Here is a 24,269-nt window from a genome sequence, read left to right on the forward strand (position 1 = left end):
AAGGAAGGAAGGAAGGAAGGAAGGAAGGAAGGAAGGAAGGAAGGAAGGAAGGAAGGAAGGAAGGAAGGAAGAAAGGAGGGAGGGAGGAAGGAAGGAAAGAAAGAAAGAAGGGAGGGAGGGAGGAAAGAAAGAAAGAAGGGAGGGAGGAAGGAAAGAAAGAAAGGGAAAGAAAGAAAGAAAAGGAAGAAAGAAATAAAAAAGGAAGAATGAAGGGAAGGAAGAATTCCTATTCTCTAGAAGCCTATATTCTATCTAATGAGGTAATATATCTAAAGCACTTTGTAAACCTTAAAAATCCATAAATATACCAGTTATTTTTATTACAGTTGAGTGGAGAAATGGTAGAACCAATATTATCCCAGTGAAGTAGAGGAACCAATACCTGACATTTCCTATAGAATTCTAAAGGTAGCAAAGAGTGTAACATGCTACCTTAATTGAAACCCATAACAACCCTATGAGGTAGCTTCTGTGATCATTCTCTTTTTATATATGAGGAATCTGAGGCAGACAGAGGGTAAGTGACTTGCCCAGAGTCATACAGCTGGTAAGCATTTGAGGCAAGATTCATACCCTGGTCTTCCAGAGCACAAGTCCAGCACTCTCTCTCCCATGACCTTTAAGAAGCAAGGAATACAAAGGCCTTTACTCCTGAAGCAAAGCCAAGGATGAGACTGGCAGCGTCACTTGTGGCAATCTATCCAATTTAGGAGTGTGGACTTTTGCTGCCTACTTGGCGATAAATAGTCATGGCCACGTTATCTGCATGACTTTGTGTAAGACACCTCTGCTCTGTGTCTCATTTTCCTTATCTGGAAAGTGAAGATTTTAGGCTAGGTGATCTTTAAGGAAACTTTTAGCTTGATGGCAAGAAGCCTATAAGCAAAAGAGAGTAAAAGACAGAAGACTTGGAAGCCCAAGACCTGTGTCCAAGTGAACCTTCCATTTCCTAGGTATTGATGTCTGTGTCTTATTTTCCTCAGTAGTATAATGGAGATAATATCACTAAGGCTGTTGCATGGGGGAAAAAAGCACTTTAACTCCAAACTATAAAGAGAAGGGCTATCTTTGTTTTGGTGAAGAACAGTAGTGTAGTGGATGGAGATCTGACCTTGGCATCAAGAAGATCTGAGGTCAGATTCTTCCTTTGACCCATCCTAGTCTTGTGACTTAAGGTTAAGTCACTTAACCTCTCAGGTCTCCAAGCTAAGATTCTAAGTAACAGAATTGTAGATTGTATTGGTGGAGGGAGTTTTCCCACACTGGAAGTTCCATAGTTCTGATGAAATCACAGGTTTGAATTTGAATGCATTTTATCTATTCAATGTGTCCCAAAAGTCTTAGTTCAGGTTTAAAGTTAGCTTTAAGCTGAGACTTTTGGGACATCACACACACACATACTGCATCTATATATGTATATATGTATGTATGTATGAACATATCTTGTTTTTCAGTATCTGAAAATACTTTCAGACATTTTCAGAACTTTATTTGGTCAAAGCAGTATGTGGGCTTTCAGGAATAATAATAGTGAAAATATTAGTTAACATTTAAATAATGCTTTATAGTTTACAAAGTGCTTCGCATATATTACTTCATTTGCTATTAAGAACAATAGTAAAGATAATAGTAACAAGTGGCATTCGTAGTGGCCTCACTTTGGAATCAGGAAGAGTCCAAGGGTTAATATTTATTAAGTTGCTACCATGCTGAAGGCAATGAGGTAATAGGCTATAATAAATAGAAAGTTCATGTGGAAGTCATTGAGACCTGGGTTCAAAGGCGTGCCTCCGACACATACTAGCTTCGTGACCCTGGATAAATCACTTTTAGCTTCTAAGATGCAGAAAAGTTGCCCACTCTGCACTAGAGGGAATTTTCTCACTGACAATTCTCTATGCCAATGAAAATAAGGCTTCACACATAATGAACAATACCATAGTAATAGAATAGGTGCCATTTGTATAACACTTTATGGTATATATACAACATCTTATTTGACCCTCACCACAACCTGAAGAGGTAGGCATTATTATCCCCATTTAACAAATGCAGAAACTGAGGCTTAGTGAGGTGACAGCTCTCCACAGTCACATGATGCAGGGGTTAAGATTTAAGCCCAGGGCTATCTCCACTCTAAGCTCAGTACTCTTTTCACTGGACATTGCCACTTCTCTAGGGAGCAACTCGATTCAATCCCAGAAATCTTGGAACTACTGAGAAAGGATGGAGAGAAACCCTGTCTCTAGCTGAGGAAGAGTGAGCCAGAGAGGGACAAAGAAGGAAAAATGGGGGCCAGGCTAACACGGCTATTACCATTCATGATACACAAACAGCTCCTCGACTTTCTCCCATAAATCCCATCCAACAAGCTCTTAAAAATAAAATAAAACCCCTAATATCAGTGGAGACAACCACTTACTCAAAACAAATACTATTCATGAGTTGGGCTCCAGTGCATTCCCCTCTGATCATCAGTTCATGGCCTGGGTACTTTAATCTCTTTATTTATGAAACAGTAATGGAATTATATTTAACAGCGGAACACCAAAGTTCACTGCCTCTGATAAGTTTGCGCTCTAACTTTGCCCCGGGCGATACAATCCTTCCTATTAATGCCTTGTCCCGGTTCATAGATGGATGAATCACTCTACAGATATCAATACAACCTTTACCCATGCATTATTATCAAAACCAGTGTCCATGGCAATTTTCAAAGGTTTCATTACGATGCTGGGGAGAGGCTTTGGATTGAGATGCAAATATTTGTCTTGATTTCCATAATTTCATCCCCAGATCCCCTGAATGCTTTTCACTACAACAATTCTAATGGGGAATATGATTGCTCTGGGCCAATTCTTGGCACCAAGGCTGGCTTACCTCTTACATCCAAGCAAGGCTTTCACCCAGTTCACAGTCAAAGACCCACACCAATATGGTTTCTTTCCCTCCTTTCTTTTCCTTGAGTGGCCTTATTTTTTTTTTAAACTGTCCTCTCGGTGGCCAAACTGAGTTTTAAGTACCCAAACATAAATTTCCTTCGACAGAAACACAGTCCATTACATATGAAAAGACAGTTGAAAAAAGATTAACTGAAGAATCTTAGCCTGAGCTAAGGAATGGGGGATTGGCTGTGTCAACTCAAGTTAGCAAGCATTTATTAAGCACCTACTCTGTGTGCTAGTGCTGGGGTTACAAGCAAGGCAAAAAAAAAATCCTGCTCTCAAGCAGTTCCCAGTTTATGGCAGGGGGAGATGATATGCAAACAACTGTACAAACAAGATAAAATCAAAACAAATTAGAGATAATCTCTGAAGAGAACAGCCAAAGTTAAGGAGCAAAAAGACGTACATCTAATGACTATTACATATCTAAATATAGGAGTAGAAACTTGGATCTAGAAGGGGCCTTAAAGATAAGTCTAACCTTCTTTTTGCAGCCCCAGAAAAGTGATTTCCTCAAGATCATAAATGTAGAATCCTCGAGTGCTGGATAAGGGGCCAGCCCTGGAGATAACAAGTCCTGCTTCTGACACATGCTAGCTGTGTGATCACGAGGAAATCGTTTGGAAATAGAGGCCGATTTGGAGACAGAGGATCTGAATTCACTTCAATTCAATATAATCTTACATGATTCAACTTAATAGATTGTTGTTTGTCTTTTGTTTTTGAAGAGGACCGATGACAACATCATGGGAGATGTCTTGACTTGCTAGTGAATTGGATTTAAGTGAGGAAGAGTTGCACCAAGTTATTGATCTCACTCTTCCTTCTGGAGTCATCAAAATACAATGGCAAGACAAAAATCAAGACTACGGGCAAACAAAAAAGAAAGAAAGAACCCCTATCCTTATGAAATTTCCATTTTATTATGTGTCTATTGGAGGGTCCCAGTGGGATGTAGCATGTGTACAGGGTGGTTGATACCAAATAAGACAAAGAAGTCATCTTAAAAGGCAAGGAGGACCCCAAACAAATAGAAGGGTGTGGGAGGAGGGGGAAGGTCAGGAAAGGAAGAGTGGAGGAAATGGATGCTGAAATCTCAATAATTCTATTTCTGTGATCTTACAAGATATCTTCGTGCTTTCCATTCCATCCCATCTTATTTTTTCTTTTTAAAGGGAACTGATATATTTTGCCTTACTTGCTTTTCTTCTTCCTCAACATCCCTCAGTTTTTAGCTGTTTCTAGACAGTGCAGTCAAGGGTGAAGTTTACATGGATCATTCTTGCCAAGAAAGTATTCTTTTCAACACCAAGGGAACACTGTCAGCCTTCAGATAAAGGAGCAGCTAGGAATGGTCCTGTGTTTGGGGAGGGTTATTTATCTTTCTTATGCTCTTTATTTCTCCTTAGTTGGGAAATATTAGAGACAGGAGTCAAATTTTCAAAGGCTTCCTGAATCCAGCCCACCACTACTTGAAATGGAAAAAAGATAAAAGTGGTCAAGTCATTTTTAAAGAACTGTCTCACTCATTATTTCATGTCCTACTTGAGAGTGAAATAATTTCATCTCTGAGGCCAGAGTGGACAATGGTCTTGGAAGCTGATTTCCACAAATGACGTCCTTTAGTCAAGGCCACGTAGAAATATCTTGGGGCACCAGAACGCAACCTCTACCCACTGGCAAACAGATATAGATACACTTTCAAAGTGGCTCATTCTAGTTTGTTTTTCCTTGCAAAATACTTTCAAATTTTCTATCATTTTTAAGGTTGAATTTGTGTATGTGTATATATGTGTGTGTTTATGTGTGTGCATGTATGTATGTGTGCATGCATGCATACATGTTTATACATGTGTGTGTTTGTGTGTGTTTTTAGGAAAAGAAATAGCAAAAGGGATTTGAGTATTTACATAATATATAAAATGTACAAAATATTTTTTTAACAAAGTGAAGAAAAAGTCTAGCCTCTGATGTATTCCTAAGGATTAGGATAATTATAATAATTAACATTTCGGTGACATTTCCAGATTTATCAAGTGTCTTCCTCACCACAACCTCATATGGAATTAATGCAGTGATTACTGTCCCCATTTTATAGCTGAGACAGCTGAGGTTTGGGAATGTCACAAGTGACTTGCCTGTGATTAGTAAGCATGGGGGCCAAGACCTGAGGCCAAGGCTCTGCTGTGGCGTGGCAGACAACAAGAGCCTGGATACAGAATCATAAGACCTGGGCTTAAATCTTAAGCACCTATTTTATTTATTAAGTAGCTCTTCTTTTATTTATTTGTCATTTTAAATTATTATTTCTTTATTAAGCATCTCTTCTACTTCGTATCTTTGTGACTATTAATACATCATTTCACTTTTCTGGGTCTCAGTTTCAATATTTGTAAAACTGAGAGATTGAATTCAGTGACTCTCAGGTACCTTGCAGTTCTATGTCCATGATTTTAACTCAATGTTCTTTTACATAATGCCATGCTACCCTTCTTAGATGATGATTGATTCTTTAGTTTGTTGCAGTTACTTCTCTTCAGGGCAACTAGGGGTCTCAGTGGGCAGAGAGCCAGTCCTGGAGTCAGGAAGATACATCTTCTTGAGTTCAAATCTGCCCTTAGACGTTTGCTAGCTGTGTGATTCTAGACAAGTCACATAACCCTGTCTGGTCCACTTTTCTCATCTGTAAAATGAGCTGGAGAAGAAAATGGCAATCCGTTCCAGTATCTTTGCCAAGAAAACCCTAAATGGGGTCATGAAGAATCAACATGACAGAAACAACCCAATGACAATGGTTCTTTCCCTCCAAGTCACTGCTGAGTGCACTATTTCCAAACCTTGAGTTTAGGCTGCCTATTTCTCATTGGCATGTCTTCTGTATTGTGGTCATGGTCTTGGCTGTGCTCTTGAAAACCACAGGGTTATGGTGACTGCAGCTAACTTACAGCTCTAATGGGCAAACAAGAAGTTAAGGGGAAAAAACCCCACTATTTGTGGTTGGTAAGGTCACCAAGTCCTCCAATACCTTCATATTTGATGAACAACAGCCCTGGCCAACTGTGATATTTTTCTACAAATAAAAAGGTGTGAAGGTGTGAAAGCATGGTTCTCTGCCAAGACTGATATCCAGAGAGGCCATCAGGATGGGAGCTGTGTGTCTCAGAATATTGTAGAATTTTAAGACGCAGCCTCCATTACAGCACAGAAATGGGATATGCCCATTTAAACTTGGGCTAAATAATGCAGCACTGTTTGGGAAGAGACAGAGGCACTCAGGGACCTGAAATCCCCTGAGCGATCTTTCAAAGAGTGATAGTTACGGAAATTAGCCGTGCAGAAATCCATACTAATCATTCATCAGGAGCCTTATTAACTGTCTTTGGATGTGATTAGGACAAGGTTTGGCCTCCTTCTATGACTGCAGGAGCCCAGCACAGGGCTTCCGAATTTGCAGCTTTGAGGAGAGATACAGTGAAGACAGTACTACTTGGATAGGAGTAGTGAAGCCAGGTCTGGGAAAGGATCACTGGAGAAAGTAAAAGATCAGAGACAAGATAACCCAATCCGTGGTGGAAAATGTGCTTGGTGCACACAAAATGACAATTTTCTTTTTGCAATAATGATGTATTGGACTTTATTATGGTCATTTTTTCCCCAGTTTCCTGGATTGTCATGGCCAAGGAATTTCCAGCTTTATAACAGACTAGCTGTGTGACCTTGGATGAGTTACTGAATCTCTCTGAGCCTCAGTGTCCTCTTCTGTAAAATGAGTAGATTGGAGTAAGTGATTTCTGACATCCCTTCCAGATCCAGATCAACCATGGCTTCATCACCAATTGCAGGCTGATTGGTTGTGAGCCTTTGCATAATTAGTTAGGCTGGTTCTTAAAAAGTGAGTAGAGTTGGTATGGGACCATAGCTCTTCCAGCAATCAAGGACCTGACAAACTTTGTGCTCTGTGGGTACAGTGTTCGAGAACTCTAGAAGAAGCCTTCAAGCATGCTGGACCTCCATAAAGGCAAGGAGTGGCCAGGATGAGATAGCTTGTGACTAGCATTATTGGAGAGAGTGCCCTTACCAATGAGTCCTCAAGGGTATTATAAAGAATCATTATATCAAGGCTAGAAAAATGGAAGTCTGCCTTTGAGGAGCCTACAAGTGGAGACAAGATATACACATTCAAGAGTATACAAAATATATACCAAATTATATACTCTGTTATATGCCATATATTACATACCATATTGTGTACTTATATATACACATATCTCTATATAATTACCTATTAAATGACCAAATATGACAGTATTCTTAGAGTTCCCCACTTCTCTCTAATGCCATATTCAGTCATTAAATCAATACATAAGATATATAAAATAATTGCTACAATGACTAAATCTGATAGTATATGTAACATTCCATTCCCATAGTCCCTCAGCTCTCTAAAGAGCTAGATCTATGCATCCATGCATCAGTGTATCAATGTACCAATGTAGCTATCTATCTATCTGGAGAGGCAGGGAATATGGGAACAATATGTTATACAGACTGCCAGCTTAGATCATTCTATCAGTTTTTTAGTTGTCTTGTTTAATTGTTTTTCTTTGAAACAAAGAAGAGTTAGATTTCAGGAAGATGGGGACTTTTGAGAGGAAATCCAGAAATTAGTCAATCAATCAATAAACATTTATTAAGTGCCTACTATGTGCTAGGCACTGTGCTAAGTTCTGGAGATAGAAAAAAGAGGTAAAAAAAACCAGTCCCTGACCTTGATGTGCTCACAGTATAATGTAGGAGACTACATGTGAATAAATATATACAAAGCAAGCTATGTATAGGATGAATAGGAAAACATTAATGGAGGGAAGGAGCTGGAATGAAGGAGGAATAGGGGAAGGTTTCCTGGAGAAGTTGGGATTTTAGTTGGGACTTAAAGGAAGCCAGGGAGGTCAGAAGTTGGAGGAGGGACAGTGTTCCAGGAATGGGGGGGGATGATTATGATATGGAAACAAAATGCAGAAAAATATTTTTAAAAATGAAAAATCACATTACATTCATTTCAGCCTTCTAAAACCTGGAACTGTGTCACTTATCTCTTTCACAGATCAGAGGTGGTCATTTTATATTAAACCGGACAGGTGCATATGTAAGAACTCACATGTATCCCAGGGAACATTCCTGTGTCACAGCCAATCATGGTACCCTTCAGTGATGCTGTCACCACCTGGCCACCTTCCCCTGCCCAGGATGGCAGCAAAGACAGGGGGAAATAGTTGATCTCCCTCACCCTCCACCCCCATGCCTGGATAGAGTCCAAATTCCTGCCACCTGGAATGTGATTATTAGCAATTGAGCAGTATCCTGCAAAAGGTAAGGTCAGAGAGAGCTGGCAGAACTCCTATGGGGCTGTGAGAAGATGGTTTGGATGTGGGTGGGAGAAAGCAGGGGACAGCATTTTTTTGCCCTCTGGGTTCCTCTGGTCCAAGCTACAGGCTACATTTCTTCCTCTAGTTAGAAGTCAAGGTTCCTCAGCTAGATACCAAATGACTCTCATTGCAGCAAATAGATTGGAATGGTTCCTACCCAGCCAGTAATCACCCTGCAGAAAGTGGAGAGAATAGAGGGACTATGTCTTGGAGCAGCGTATTACCATGTACGGGACCTAGTTTCAAGACCTGGCTTTTCTTCCTTCCTTCCTTCCTTCCTTCCTTCCTTCCTTCCTTCCTTCCTTATGATGGTACCAATAGGGTTTTAAGGTTTGCAGATCATTTTACCCTCACAACAATCCTGGGAACTGTGCATTCTTATCATTCTTATTTTGCAGAAGAGGAATCTGAATCTATGTGACTTTTCCAGAGTCATACAGTTCTAAGTGTCTGAGGCTGGACTTGAATTCAGGTCTCCCTGACTCTCAGTTCTTCACTCTCTCCACTAATGCAGGTATTCAGAAAGGCAAATCTCAGAAAGAATTGCCAAACAATCAGAACCATTTCCACGTGTAATTGACTGAAGGTCATGTATTCCCTGCTGCCTGAAGTCTTCATGGAAAGACAGACCTAATGACCATTTTTCAGGAATGTAGTGGAAGGGTTTTCTGTTCAGATCACTGCCTTCTGACATCTCTGAGATTCTGACATTTCCAGTGTAGAATGGAGATGTTTCCATTAAGAGAAACTGAGGATCATCAAGGAATCTGAATAAGGAGAATCATGAGATCGCAGATCCAGAACTTTGAGAGCAAGACCTTAGAGGTCATTTCATCCAACCCCTTTGTTTTTACAGATGAGGAAGCTGAGGTCTTGTAGAGGTGAAGGTCACACAGTAGCCAGCAGGGTTGGGGTCTGAACCTCAGCCCTCTGGCTTCATATACACCATCACCCTCTACTCTACCAAAGAATTAGGACTTTTACTGCACCTAAGACAAAGGCTGTAGTCTCTGGATAACTTGGGATCTTTCTTTCTCTACATTGTGTTGCCTGCAGTAGAAGCTAACTCCACTTTTAGGAAAATTTGAATCCTGGAGAGGAGCCAGAGTGAGGATGGAGACCTGGGGCAGGGGCCACAGTCAGAGCATCCAGTCCTGAATCCCATTATATCTTACCAAGGGTTAACTGCTATTTCAGAGCCCCCTACCCCTTCCTAATGTCAATATACGTTCCTCCCCTAATATAGCCATGAGCTTCTTTTTTTTTTAAATCAACATATGCTTTCTATTACCTACAAGACTTACAATATTTTTGGTGTCTGTATCAACTTGATTCAATTACTGGGACCCGTGTGAGGGAATATTACCTCCAGGGAAAAGTGGGGTAAATGCTTCAGTGCCCATGGATCCAGGGCACACCGAACAGTAATAGAACGGATTTACATGGGGAATGCTGACTCCATTACTTTTAAACTCCTGTAATTGACTTTTTAAAAAATGACATTAGCATTTAAATGGTCCTATCGTTATGAGGGTGAGGGTTCAGAGGAATATGATCAATTTATCGAGCTCTTCAAATGTTCTTTTATATTTATTTTTGGTGGTGGTTGTCATGCTGGAGGGGGCACACTCAGAGCTTTGATTAGGCCTCTGCAGCATAAAGAGAATTATAAAGATCACCTGAAATAAGGATAATAAACCTCTCCTTAAGTGGATGAGTGAGGAGGTGTGTGTGTGTATGTGTGTGTCTGTGTGTATGTTTGTATATGTGTGTGTGTCAGAGACAGAGACAGACACAGAGACATAGGCGGAGACAGAGACACAGAGACACAGTCAGAGACACAGAGAAAGAGAACTGGACAGGTGGTCTGGAAAATCTGGGTGTGAATTCCACCCCCAGCACTTGATAGCTGGGTGACCCAGGGAACTTAATTGCTTTCATTCTCAATCTTTTCATCTGTAAAATGGGGATACCTCCTTCTTTTCATTGCATAAGTGAGAAACAATGGGTGTGGAATACTGTATATATTGTCAGACAAGGTTGGCTAGCTTTATCAAAGTGCTTTCCTCACTTTAAAAAAAAAAACCTATTACAGGGGCAGCTAGGTGGTACAGTGAGTAGAGCACTGGCCCTATAATCAGGAGGTCCTGAGTTCAAATCCAACCTCAGACACTTGGCACACTTACTAGCTGTGTGACCTTGGGCAAGTCATTTATCCCCATCTGCCTTGCTTTCCCCCCTCCAAAAAGTTTTTAAAAATCTATTACAATGGATGACTTGCTGGGAAGGGGCAGAGAGAAGGAATTATTTGGAAATGCATGCAAAGTAAAAAAAAGATATAAATAAAAATAAGAAAAAATAAAAAATCTGTAAAATAGGATCAATATTAGCTTTAGCTATTATGTCACAAGATCAAATGGGTTAATATTTCTAAAGCTCTGCAAATATCCACAATGCAATATGAGGCGTCCCAAAAAAGTCTTAGTGCTGTTAGCTTAAAACTTCACTAAGACTTTTGGGACACCCAATACAAATGTCATTTCATAGTTTGTATTAAGCCTCAAAAAGGACTTTAGAAATCATTAAGTACAGCTTTCTTATTTTGCAGGTGGGCAAATTGAGGCCCAAAGAAGTGAAGTGACTTGCTTGAGGCATCACATTGAGTAGCACAATTGGGAATTAAACCCAGGTCTTCTGACAAATCCAAAGATCTTTCTACTGAGTCCTGACATTATGATTCTTGTTATGATGATTGTCAATCAAGTAATTAGGACATCTTAAATATTGAGGCACATTTTCATTATTCATTGCACAAATATTTATTTGTTGAATACTGGTTAAGATCAGTATGCTCTGCTCGGTGCTGGGGGAACCCTGAGAATCATAAATCAAAGATTCCAAGCTGGAAGAGATTTGGAAGTCCTAGACTTGGCCCTTCCTTTACAGATGAAGAAACGAAGCCATGAGATGTGTGAAAAAGAGAGAACCCAGTCTTCTTGACCACCTTTTCTAGCACTGACAAACTTCCATGTATCTGATCCAAGTGAAAGGCCTGTTTTGCTCCCCATTTCTTTGCTCTCCATGACCACTTTTAGGTTCCCCCCTTCCACCTTCATTCCTCCTTTTGAGATTCACTCAATCCCTATGTCTCAGCCAATGAAGATTCTGGTAGCTGCTAGTAGTCACTAGAACACTCCCCATTCTTCAATGAGTTTGGTGCCTAACTCCCAGTCTTTCTCTCCTCTCATACTAGGGGATCTCAGCATATCTATTGGTATTCTCTTTAGCACCATAACCTCCCAGTTCTTGAACTGGTCATGTCCCATAACCTTCTCCTCCACCTCCACCCCACCTCAGCTATATACAAGGTCAGCCTCTTTCTTTAGCCATTACCCCCAAATCCTCCACTTCCATGTTCATGAATTCTAAAATTCCCTTTCCGATTACAGTCTATTGACATTCTATCTCTCCTCCTGTGCCTCCTGAAACCCTGTCCTTTGTCTATATTCCATGACTTCTAATCCCTCATGCCCTCAGTTCTTTCTCAGGCTATCACTTCTCCAATGACTACAGTCTCCTCCCTTCCCCATCTTGACCCTTTGGGGAACCAGTTCATCCTCTTTTCTTGAATCCCTTATCACATTGCTGATTGTCCTCTGCCAAGCTTTAGTACTGAATTACTCCCACCATCCATGGCCTTTGCTCCTAAATGTGTACTCTCCTGGGGAGGCCATCTACTATTAGTGTCTCCTTTCCTATTCTCCTCATTCTCTTTTCAATTCTTTACAGTCTAGCTTCCAATCTCATCATTCAACTGAAACTTCTCTCTCCAAGGTTGCCAATAGTCTCTTAACTGTCAAATCTATTATCTTTTTTCTCAATCCTCAACTTTCTTGACCTCTCTGCAGCCTTTGATGTAGTTGACCACCTTCTTCTTTTTGATACTCTGCTTTCTGTAGATTTTCAGGACACAGTTCTCTCCCAGTCCTACTCCTACCATTTAATCATCCCCTTTCAGTCTCCTTTTCTGGATCTTCACCCAGGTCAACCCCATTAATAGTATGTGTCCTACAGCGTAATGTTCTGGATTCCCTTCTCTATGCTATTTCACTTGGTGATCTCACTGGTTCCTATGGGTTCAGTTATTATCTCTATGCTGGTGATTCTTAAATCTATTTTTCCAGCCCCAACTGCTCTCTTGACATCTCCAATTGCCTTTTAGACATCTTGAACTAGGTGTTTTGTAGATACTTTAAACTCAATTGTCCAAAACTGACCTTGTGATCCTTTCCCCATGACTCTTTCCTCTTCCAAACTTCTTGCCTGTTGTTATTGAGGGTACCATCATCACAACCTATGTGTCAACCTTTGATTCCTCTCTCTCTCTCTCCACACACACACACACACACACACACACACACACACACACACATGCAATCATTTTCTGGCCTCTCATATCCAACATGTTGCCAAGTCCTGTTTTACCTTTGTGACATCTCCTATATACACTCCCTTCTCTCCTCTGACACTACCAACACCCTGGTCCAGGACCTCATCACCTCATTCCTAGACTATTTCAATAGCTTGCTGGTGGGTCTCCTTGCCTCAAATCTTCCCCCACTCCAATCCATCCTTCACTCATCTGCCAAATTGATCTCCCTACAGCTCAGATTTGACCATGTTACACAAAGTCCTTCATAACCTATCCATCTTTTCTGTATTCTTATACCTTGCTCTCTTACAGGTATTCTGTCATCTAGTGACAGTACCCTCTTGGCTATTCCTCCTTTTCCTAGCTCTGGCATTTTTGCTGGCTGCCCGCCTCCCCATCCCTGCATTGCTCTCCCTCCTGACTTCTCTGTCTTCCTTTAAAATCCCACCTTTCCTGATCCCCCTTAATGCTAATGCCTTCCCTCTGCTGTTTTTTTTTAAATTATCCAATCTATATCTTTTTTGTTCATAGTTGTTTGCAAATTTTCTCCCCCATTAGACTATGAACTTGTAGAGAACAGAGACTGTCTTTTGCCTTGCTCTGCCACCACCCTCCCCCCCGCCCCCAGTACTTATCACAGTGCCTAGCACACAGAAAATGTTTGAGAAATGCTTACTGGCTGACGGAGGTCACACAGATTAGTAAAGAACAGGGCTGTGATTTGAGCAAAGCATGTTTGATTTCAAACCCATGATCCCCATTATACTATGCATACTATCTCCATCACCATAATAAAAATGAGGATTCAACTTTAAGCAGTGTTTTTTTCCTTGTTGCTGCTATTGTGTTTTAAATGTTTCATTTGTAGCAAGTCTAGGAGACAGACAATGCAAGGAATATCACTCCCAAGTGACAGATGAAGAAATGCAGGCCCAGAGTTCAAGGTCACCCTGCTCCTGAGTGTCAGAGTTGGTACTTGAACTAAGTGATTTGACTTCAAGACCAGTAATGTTTCTGTTTGTCCACACCAAGATAGATAAGTAAGACATGGGAGCTGAACTCAGGGACCTTCTAACAGCTGCCTCAAACAGAGTGCATTCTGTCTGCCAGCAGCCTGGAGCATAACCTCTGTAGCAGCTCTCTGGGAGAGTTCTCTGTCTGTCTCTCTGTCTCTCTATCTGAGAACACCTGTGTCCAGCAGTTCTGAAGGCTAAAAAGCTACATGTGTAGCAAATAGTCACTTGGAGGCTGGGAATATGCCATCTTTGTCATTCTAGATCTAGCATGGTGCCTGGAATAGAGTAAGTGTTTAATAAGTCTTAGTTGAATCGAGTGGAGAAGAATAGCATTCATTTAAGTAACTGACTGCTAAAATATAAATGTTTGCTTAGTGGTAGTTTCACTGTGAGTCTGTTTTATTGGTTTCCATACACCTAAGTTCTAGAGCTTGGACAGAGGGTCTCCTTCTGCAGAGGGTGGGAGAGGGGGTCTAAAGTTGGTTCAGTGGAAAGAGGATAAGGCTTAAAGTAAGAAGACCAGGGTTCAAATTCTGCCTCTGACATTGATTAGCTGTGTGACCTTAAGAAAACCACTTAACCTCTCTGGGACTCAGTTTCCTCACCTATCGAATGGAGAAATTGAACTAGAGGGCCATTGGAGTCCCTTCCAGCTCTGAATCTGACTTTAATCTGGAGTTTATGGACCTCCTATTTCTCTGCAAAAGGGGTGGGTGAATAGATTTCAGGGGGTCCATGAACTCAGGTGGGAAAAAGGATATCTTTATTTTCATTAACTTCTAATGGAAATTTAGCATTTCCTTAATTTATGAATATACCATTGTGTTGTCAACATTACCTATAACTTGGTCACCAATACAATCACAGATATTTTCCTATGCTGTTGTTACAGATGTCTCAAAATATCTTTTAAAAAAATGTTTGGTTTGTTCATCATCACTAAATTTTACCAAATTTATGGTGCTTATTAGACTGGATCACACACGATTGAAGTCTTCCTGTCTATAGACTATATTCTACTATAATATTTCAATATAATTGATTTCCTTTGTAATCCATTGTACTTTTATTATGCATTTAAACATTCTTAGAACTCTGTAAGTTTCATCAGATTGCCATGGGGGCCCCAATAAACCAACAAATTAAACTATAACAGTCAAACCACCATTAGAAAAACATTTTATTTTTGCCATAAGTTACTTAAATAGTTGTTTGGCATCACTCAGGTTAATACGAAGCTTAAGGGAAGCAGTTGGTGGTGCAGGGACGGAATAAATACATAAGTTGGAGTCAGAAAGCTCTGAGTTCAAATACAGCTTTAGACACTTGTGAGTTGTGAGATCCTGAGCAAATCACTTAACCTCTGTCTGCCTCAGTTTCCTCAATTGTAAAACAGAAATAGACAGCACTTATTTCCCAGGGTTAAGGTGAGGATCAAATGAAATAATATTTAGAAAGTGCTTAGTTCGGTTCCTGGCACACAGTAGGTGTATATAAATGCTTATTCCTCTGCCTCTCCACTTAAGATACCCTGAGGTCAAGCCAATGATTACTGTTTCCTTTCCAAATAAATGCTCAATCTTTCTGTTCACTTTTCCAGGGCTTTTGCATGGTCAATCTACTACCCAAGGGATATGTTGCTGACTCAAGATAGGTCAGCATCTAGGATATATCCCTTTGCTATGTTTATCCTTTGTAAATATTCTTAATTATGAGACTAAAAATAAAAATTAAAAAAATTCCACCAACAATATTGGAAGCACATGTGTGGGGTGGAAAGATTTCCTTCATGGGGTTCTCAGACCATACCACAGGGCAGAGTGGTGCACTGCCTTGCTGTTTGGTTAGCTCTGGGCCTGATTCTGATGTGGTCCAGAGGTTAAAGGGATGCACACAGTTTTAAAGCAAAGGTTCAGGCTGCTCAGTGTTAACCTGCAAATTTAGAACATGTCTAATAATGTCTCAACGTTCTCAGGAGCTGGAAGGCTTCCCGTAAGACCAGAGGCTCTAATGTCTTGAGAAATCATCTAGAATTTCAGGAGAAGGCCATTGCCATGCAAAGTGCCAGATTTTTAAAATTTTTTATGACCATAATGTTTTTCCTCTTTTATTTCTTCTCCCCCTTAAGCCCCGTTAATACCCCACTGCCTGGACGTATCCTCTGTGCTGGAGCTCAGGTCCCACTTCCTGATGGGAGTCAGGCACTCAGTCCTGGGTCAAAGGAGACATTCTCAATAGCACCAGTGTTCTGGAAAGAGTCCTGCCCTCCTGCGAAACCAGTGGTGCCCGGAGGGGGCTTTCACATACCTTCCTGACTCCAACAGTTCTAGGGCCCATGGGTGAAAGCTGGCATGGTCTATGGCCTTGGACAGAAACGCTCCAGGGCAAAACTGACTCAACTTGTGAACCAGAAAAATGATAAAGAACCCTAGAGGGGAAAAAATAATCATCCATTTACCTCCAGGTGGAAAACTTCACAAAGACATAGTGCCTCTTTCTTAACCTTGGCCTGAAGCAATGGTCCACAAAATTTGTTGATTGCGTGATCATATCTATACATTTTAAGAATTGTGTATGTATACCTAATATGTCTATATTTATACCCATGAGGGCATGCTAGGTGGCTCAGTGGAGAGGGCACTGAACCAGGAGTCAGCAAGATCTGAGCTCAAATCTGACCTCAGACACTTAGTAGTGTGACCCTGGGCAAGTCACTTCATCCTGTTTGCCTCAGTTTCCTCATCTGTAAAATAAGTTGGAGAAGGAAATGGCAAGCTACTTCAGTGTCCTTGCCAAGAAAACCCCAAGTGGGGTCATGAAGAATCAGACGGACTGAACAACAACAGAGTAATACTCCTAATGACCATGTCAACTGAAAGGGCTGAGCGACAATAGTATATTTATAAATTGTTTATGCACCCCTAATATATGTATATAAATTATATATATATATATATATGTACAACTATGCTAATAATTCCACGCATTATAAAGCTTAAAATAAATTTTAAAGGATGAGAGAAAAAGTGAAATATTTTAATACCAGAGGTAAACTGGAGTTTATTGAACAGGGGAGTGACATGGTTAGATTCATACTTTCAGAAATTAATTTTGGTGCTTTTGTAGATGATGGGTTGGCTTGGGGAGAGGCTTGAAGGGAAAAGAAAGAACAATGAGGAGACCATTGTAATACCGTTGAGAGGTAATGAGGCTTGTACTTAAGTAGAGATTGTGTAAACAGAGAGAAAGGGACAGCTGTAAGAAATTCTAGTCACATGGCTAGTAAGTGTTAAGTTTCCAGGGCTAGATTTGAACCCAGGTCCTCCTGACTCCAGGGCCAGTGTTCTGTTCACTGTGCCACCTGGCTGCCCCTGAGCCCTAGACTGATGAAGTGATGTGTTAAAAGTCAGAAAGTAGAGTCAGAGGTGGGATTTGAAGCCAGGTTTTTAAACTCAGAACCAGATCTCTCTATACCACTCCATACCTGCTGCCTTCTTTCTTAGGGAAAATGAAAGAAAAAATAAAGTATGGAGACTGAGTTTCCCTCCCTCCTCTTGCATTTCTATAGATCTCCATTAACTGTGCTTTTTAAATCATAGGAACTGGATCTCTTTGTAGAATTTTTAATCCCAGGTGCTTACTTCTTCAGGAACAGCTCCTTTGAATAGAGACATATGAGCCAAGGGCTTCTGTCCTCTCCCATCTTACTGTGAGAAGTGTTGTTGGGGAAGGGAACAGGGTTCTTATCCTTTTTTGTGTGTCTGCCATAGACCACTTGGGCAATCTGGAGAAACCCAGAAACCCCTTCTCTGAAGCAAGCTTTTAAATAAATAAAATAAAATAATAAAACAAAATTCACAGGATTGAAAAACACCAATTATTTTAAAGTTCATTTTCCAAATATTAACAACAACGACCAAGTTCATAGACCCCTATAAGAAGCCCTGCTTTTGGGTCTGAGAGTCCTGAAAGTTGGCAAGATGGTGCATTTGAGGCTGTCCAATGATGATGTCTCCCTTCCCTCCCCTGCCCTGCCTTCCTCATAGAAAACAATATCATAGACTCATATCTGGAAGCGACCTTTGAAGTCACTTAATCCAGTCCCTTCATTTTACAGATGAGGAAACTGAGGCTCACAGTGCAAAGTGAAGCTCATAATTAGTAGCATAACTGAAACCCAGATTCTTCTTTTCCAGCTCTCCCTTCATCCCCCAACAACTCTATGTGCATTTACTCTGAGCTGATGGAAATAAAGTTGACTGCCAACCTTTGCTCTGGGGCAGAGGCCGAAGGTGGGTTTCAAAGCCTGGTCACAAACAGACACTAAGTAGCAGTTGTGGATGGGCATACAGGGGATGAAGCTTGGTATGTTTCCCTGACTGGAGAGCAGCCCTGAATGAGTTAAAGGGAGACCAGGGAACAGGGAAGTGGCCCCATCCCTTTTCCCTAGAGAGTGTAACTCCAAAGACCAATGGTAGAGCCAGGACTATTATACCAGCCTTCTGAGTGCGGCAGTGAAATTTCTAGGTGTTCCCTCAAAAACAATTTAACTATGAATGCTCAAGGAGCCCTGAGGGCCCAAAGGCCACACAAGCTATCTCTCTTAATAAATAGCATTTAAAAATGAATTTTAAAACCTGTCACTGTATTACCAGCTCATCAGAAAGAGAACGATTCATTTTGATCCCATTTCTAATGCCTTAAAAAAAAAAAGAAATTTTATACATGCAAACCTGATTTTTTTTCTTCCTTCAGGTAAATACTTCCTTTTAAAGAAAAAATCAAAACCTTATTTTTCCCCCAGTGCACCCTTCAAGAACCACAAAGTTTACATTAGAAGTCAGGCAAGAGTTGAAAATGCTTGACTCTTGCTCTTAAAGATTCCCCAAAGACAAATAATGTTTGCAGAAATTGGGACATTTCAGGTCGGTTGGAGAAAAAAAGTCGTGCAAGGCTGGTCTCCAACCGTGTTTTCATTGGGGGGGTGTGGGATGTTGGATCTGGGCGATAGAGGGCGCCTTCACACTAAGAGTTCCCACCCCAGATGACAGAGTCCAACACTCTAGCTCCGAAGCCCTGGGCTCTGAGTTGTCTGAATACCTTTCTGACCAGTTCTTCCAAAGGTCCTGGCCTAAGCCTGTTGCTTACAAAACAGAAGATTATAAAACTTGACTCCCAGAGAAGGGAAAACACATTGCAAATCACTCCCTGTCTCCTGATTGCTACAGTAAAGATAGATTTTCTTTCCCTACTCTTTTTCCAAACATGTTTACATAATTGTTCTTCCTATCATAACTCTGAGAATTACAGAATCATAGGGAAAGGACCTCAGAGGCCACCTCCTCCAGCACCCTCATTATACAGGTGAGGAAATGAGGCCCAGAGAGGTGCCCAAGGTAACACAGGAAGTGAAGATTTAAACCTAGGTCCTCTGAATATAGATACAGGACTCTTTCTATGGCACCAATTGCATTTCCTAACCTCATATGGATTTCATTTGTGTCAAATGTTCCCTTCCCCCTCCCACTGTCTTCATGTTTTTTTTTTCCTTGTTCCTTGTGAATACTCTAAATGGTTTACCTTTGTTTGATGATAATAACACTTGACATTTATATAGCTCGTTAAAGTCTGCAAAACACTTTATATATATTATCTCAAATTATTTTTGCAACAACAGTGAGAAAGAGGTAGCATAGTTATTCTTATCTTTATTTTATACACAGGGAAACTGAGGCACACGGAAGTTTAGTGACATGAGTTTATAGCTTTTCTTGAGTTAGAGATGACATTCAAAGCCATTTCCTCCTGGATATGGAGCTCTCAGACGTGAGCGCTAACAATCCTGAAGACAGATAATGCACTCAAGGATCTTTCCTTAGGAATCTCAATATATTTTCCCAACTCTGGGAAGTTTGGCATTTTCCCAGAATCCATCTTTCTATACACTAAAATAAATGCTTCTTCACTGTTATGCCATCCCCAGAAACTGCTCCTTCTTTCTGCTCAAGGGAGTGGACCACAAATCTTCCCATTTCATCCTTCTCTCTTCTCTTCCCTATCTTGTGAACGCCACTTAATCCACTGGTCCCTGAATCTGTGATATTTCCTGTACTTAGTCTGTGAGCTTGTCAAGGGCAGAGATTGTCTTTTCTCTATACCCCTACTGTGTAGCACAGTGCCTGGTGTCTAGTAGGCGCTTAATAGATGCTGTTGCTGATTGTTATGATAAGCACACTGTCAAAAGTACCCAAATTACAATTCTCTAAAATAGGCTTAGACATTCATTATTTTAACAATTTTTTGTGCCCTTCATATACCTAATATTCTTATGTAGTATGGAGTGGTGGATAGAGGTTTGGTTTTAGATTAAAAAAACATTGTTTCAGATTCTGCCTCTGATACTTCCTGGGTGTTTGAATTTGGACAAGTCACCTAACCATTCAATCCCTTGGTCACCTCTCTAAGTCTGTTAAGTGATAGATAAATCCATTGATCTTCATTGATGGAAAGAATCTCCATACTGGCAGTTCCCAATTAATAAGCATTTATTAAGCACTTACTGTGTGTTGGATGCTGGAAATACAGAGACAAAAGAGAAACTGAAAGTGCCTTCCAACACTTGCTTTCCAGTGCCTTGTGCATGAGGTCTATTCTCAGTGCACAGAATACAGAGACAAAAAAAAAAAAAAAAGAAAGATTACAGAATGCTGGGGGTAAGGTGCACCATAATTACAGTTATACAAAGGAGATGATAGGATGTGATGGTAGTCAAGGAGAGGCTCAGACAAATTAGGAGAGGCATATAGGATCAAAAGTCACTCTTGGAGTCACTAAGAGCTGAGTTCAAATCCTGCCTTAGATATGCTCACTCTGTGACCCTGGACAAATCACTTAACCTCTCTGACTCAGTACCCTCTTCTGTAAAAGGGGGATAATAATAGCAGCTACCTTGTGGGATTGTTGTGAGGACCAAAAAAGAAAATAATCACTAAACTTTTTGTAAGTGTTGTATAGACATAAGCTATTATTATTACTATATTAATACAATTTAATAAATATATTGGTAATAGCAATAATGCTGTTTGTCTTTCATTCTTGAAGAGGAACATGGCATCAGGAAGATGATGCCATGATTTGTAAGTGTATTGGATTTAAGTGAAGGGCGGCTGTAGGAAGTCACCAGCCTCATTCTCCCCTGGAGCCATCTGGGTTCAGTGGCAAGATATAAATCAGGATGCCTGGAGGTGGCCCCCAGTAGTAAAAATAGACGTTTTGAGGAAGCAGAAAATGTTTTTAATGGGTAAATAAGGAAAACCTATGTGCAACAGTTTTCTTTTCTTTGGGCAAAATATCCAATTGATCAGAACCTGGGCAAGTGCGATTCTCTCCGAATCTTAGTTTTCTCATCCCAGAAATGGGAATGGATTTCCTATAGGGGAAGGAATGACAAGCTGAAATAAGAACGGGGGAGGCAGTGAGAGCTTGCTGAAATACAGAACAGACGAGATGGAACTTTAGGGCTGAGATCTTTCAATAGCTCAGTCTGTGCCGGGGCCACCTGATCAAGCTCACCCCCCCAGGGAATACAATGAGGGAGGAGGAGGGACGGATCGCACAATGCCTGCCAAAGTCAAGGGTGTGCCCATTTTCTAACTTGCATTGTCCTAGTAATTCATTTCTATTCTTAGTGAGCCTTAACAGGTCTTAAAAGTGATTCTAGCTTGTTCGACCCGCCGAGCACCCTCAAAGAGCCTGCATTTCCGCCTATGCTGGTCCTAGCAGGGGACAGAACTCAGGAGAATAGAGATCCTCTTTCCCCAGCAGGAGTGGCTCACTGCAAGGACACGCTTGTCCGCCCCACTCTTTTTTGGCAGAAACCCCACCATGCCAACGCAGACAGTTCTGTATTCTGCAGCCTTGGGGCCGATAAAATGCTTCCCTTCCACAGGGCAGAAACAGCCTCAGTTTCCGGGGGAAAAAAGCCAACCTTTCAGAGAATTTTTTTTTAAACAACCATAAGTCAAGTATTAAACACATCTTATGTGCCAAGCACTGTGCTGAGTGCTGGTAAAAACAAAGACAGAATCCCCCCAAAAAAACAAAACAAAAAACAGCCCAAGGTTATTATTGTTGACAATAACAGCCCAAGCTTTTGATCAGACAGATTTCTGAGGGCGTGAGAGGAAAGTTATGGGATGGAACCCTATAATGACATTTTCCCCACTGCAATGGACCAGGATCAAAAAAAAAAAAAAACCAACATTCAACCTCTCAGTGCCTCGGTTTCCTTCTCTGTAAAATGAAGGCATGAGGCTTGATATACCTATAAGGAGCCTTCCAGTTTTAAGTCTATGATCCAGTGATATTCACAATAGCTAAACACAACCCAAGTGATCAGTGTATAAGTAGGTGGATAACCAGAATGACTTCTGAACTGGGTCTTCTAAAGAAGAAAGTTGGGTACGCCACCTTTGTGCTTAGAGGTTGGAGATAGAGGTGTTTTCATTAAGTTTCCAGGAGTAGGCATTTCCCAGGCCTCTCAGAGGCTCCCAGGAGCAGAGGAGCGATTGCAGGTGGCTCATTAGAGCTTTGTCTGAGGCACATGGGAAGTAGACAAGGACTACCCAGGATTCAGAGTACTGGGGAGGTTGGAACCCAAAGCTAAACACAGTCCAAACTAATGATGCATCATGAAGTCCCTGAATGTCAACCACCCAGACTGTCACTCTGACATTTCATAGGCCTTCTGCAGGTACCCAACACATTATATCATCAATGGCCCAGGGCAGGGTCAAGCAGTATTTCCAGGGTAAATGTCTGGGTTCAGAGCTTGCTGACCTCTCCATTGAAATGTGAATCTAGTCAAAAGTTTGGACATATCCACCCTCCAGCACATTCTTATTCCTGAGAACATTTTTTGAAAACAAATGGATCAGACATTTTTATAGGTATGAAAAGAGAAGCCAAGTTGGTTAGTGGTTTCAGATGCTTTTTATTGGCAAGTTGAGATGGGCTTCATTTATAAATTGGAAAGTTAGCAACTGATAATCCAGACAATGGCTTGCTTAGGTAGAATTGGGGACCAGGGAGGGGGTGAGAGTAAAATACATGTTAGCAATAACAACCTAGTGATTTTATCTGGAAAGCAGACTTCCAGTCTTAAGTGGAACAGTGTAGTTGGCCAACTTTAAGAGTTTGGCTACCACTTAAGTAGGCTCCACAAAGAACCGAGCCCTGCCCTGGATTCTGAACTCCATGGACCGCTGGCAACATGCATTTCACTTGAGGTCTCTACACTGTTTATGTTTGGAGTTGACATATTGTGTACCACAGAGGGTATTTAGGGATCAGAGGGACTTTAGAGATCATAGGATTTGGAGGTAGAAGGGACCTCATCGAATCCAATTTTCTCATTTTACAAAAAAAGGAAACTAAGGCTGAGAGAGGGGAAAGAAAAAGTCCAAGGTCACACAGGTCATAGGATACAGAGCTCAAATTTGAATCTGGGTCCTCTGCCTCCAAATAATTCAAATGCATTCTTTCTGTTTTCATCAATTCAGAACATTCTTCATTGGGTGGTGCAACAAAACTCTAGTCAATTACAGGGGTGGTGAGTTCTATGTAGTGTCTACATAAGCCATTAGATTTCAAAGTCACAGAATCTTTGGGTTGGAAGGGACTTCAGATGCCATCTAGTCCTCCCCATTTCTTAAAAGGAATCCCCTCTACAGTATATTCAGCCAGGGTCTTCTGCAAAAATCATTCAATTCAGTTCCTGGACAATTCCCCCTCATCAGAGATTCCCAAATGGAGGCTGAATGACCACTTACTAAGGGTGTTGTAGAAAGGAATTTTATTCAGGTATGGGTCAAATTAAATAGTCTCTGAGGTTCCTTCTAGCTCTGACATTTTGTGATTTGTAGAAGGATATAGTAGAATGAATGAGTTTAAAAAAAGATTTATTAAGTGTTTACTATACGTCAAGCACCATACTGAGTGTTAGGGAAAGAAATGCAAAAGTGAGACAGTCCCTGCCTTCATGGAGTTTACATTTTAATATGGAGAAACAGTAAATATAGTAGAGGAGTCATGGCTAGGGGAAGGAGTTTTGGTCTCAGAAATCACAGGGACAGTGAGTAGGGCCATAGAGAACTTGACATTTCATCCTTTCTAGTAGTAATGACAGCATGGATTTGATTATCATTCCCAGAGCCAGAGGTTGAGGGTGGGGAAGGGTTTTCACACATACCTAGCCAGAGAGAGACAGACAGAGAGAGAGAGAGAGAGAGAGAGAGAGAGAGAGAGAGAGAGAGAGAGAGAGAGAGAGAGAGAGAGAGAGAGAGAGAGAGAGAGGGAGAGAGAGAGAGAGAGAGAGAGAGAGAGAGAGAGAGAGAGAGAGAGAGAGAAAGAAAGAGAGAGAGAGAGAGAGAGAGAGAGAGAGAGAGAGAGA

At 41.0% G+C, this 24,269-nt stretch overlaps 1 protein-coding gene across 1 annotated transcript in view; it reads right to left on the reverse strand.

The window, feature by feature from the left end:
* Nucleotides 1-24,269, reverse strand: part of PRDM16 (PR/SET domain 16) — a 657,978-nt gene that overhangs the window by 239,358 nt on the left and 394,351 nt on the right. The window lies entirely within an intron of this gene.

Source organism: Petaurus breviceps, unplaced genomic scaffold (assembly GCF_028583685.1).
Source record: "Petaurus breviceps papuanus isolate PSGF00001 unplaced genomic scaffold, PetGlider_PUasm1.0 91041, whole genome shotgun sequence".
NCBI classification, from domain to species: Eukaryota; Metazoa; Chordata; class Mammalia; order Diprotodontia; family Petauridae; genus Petaurus; species Petaurus breviceps.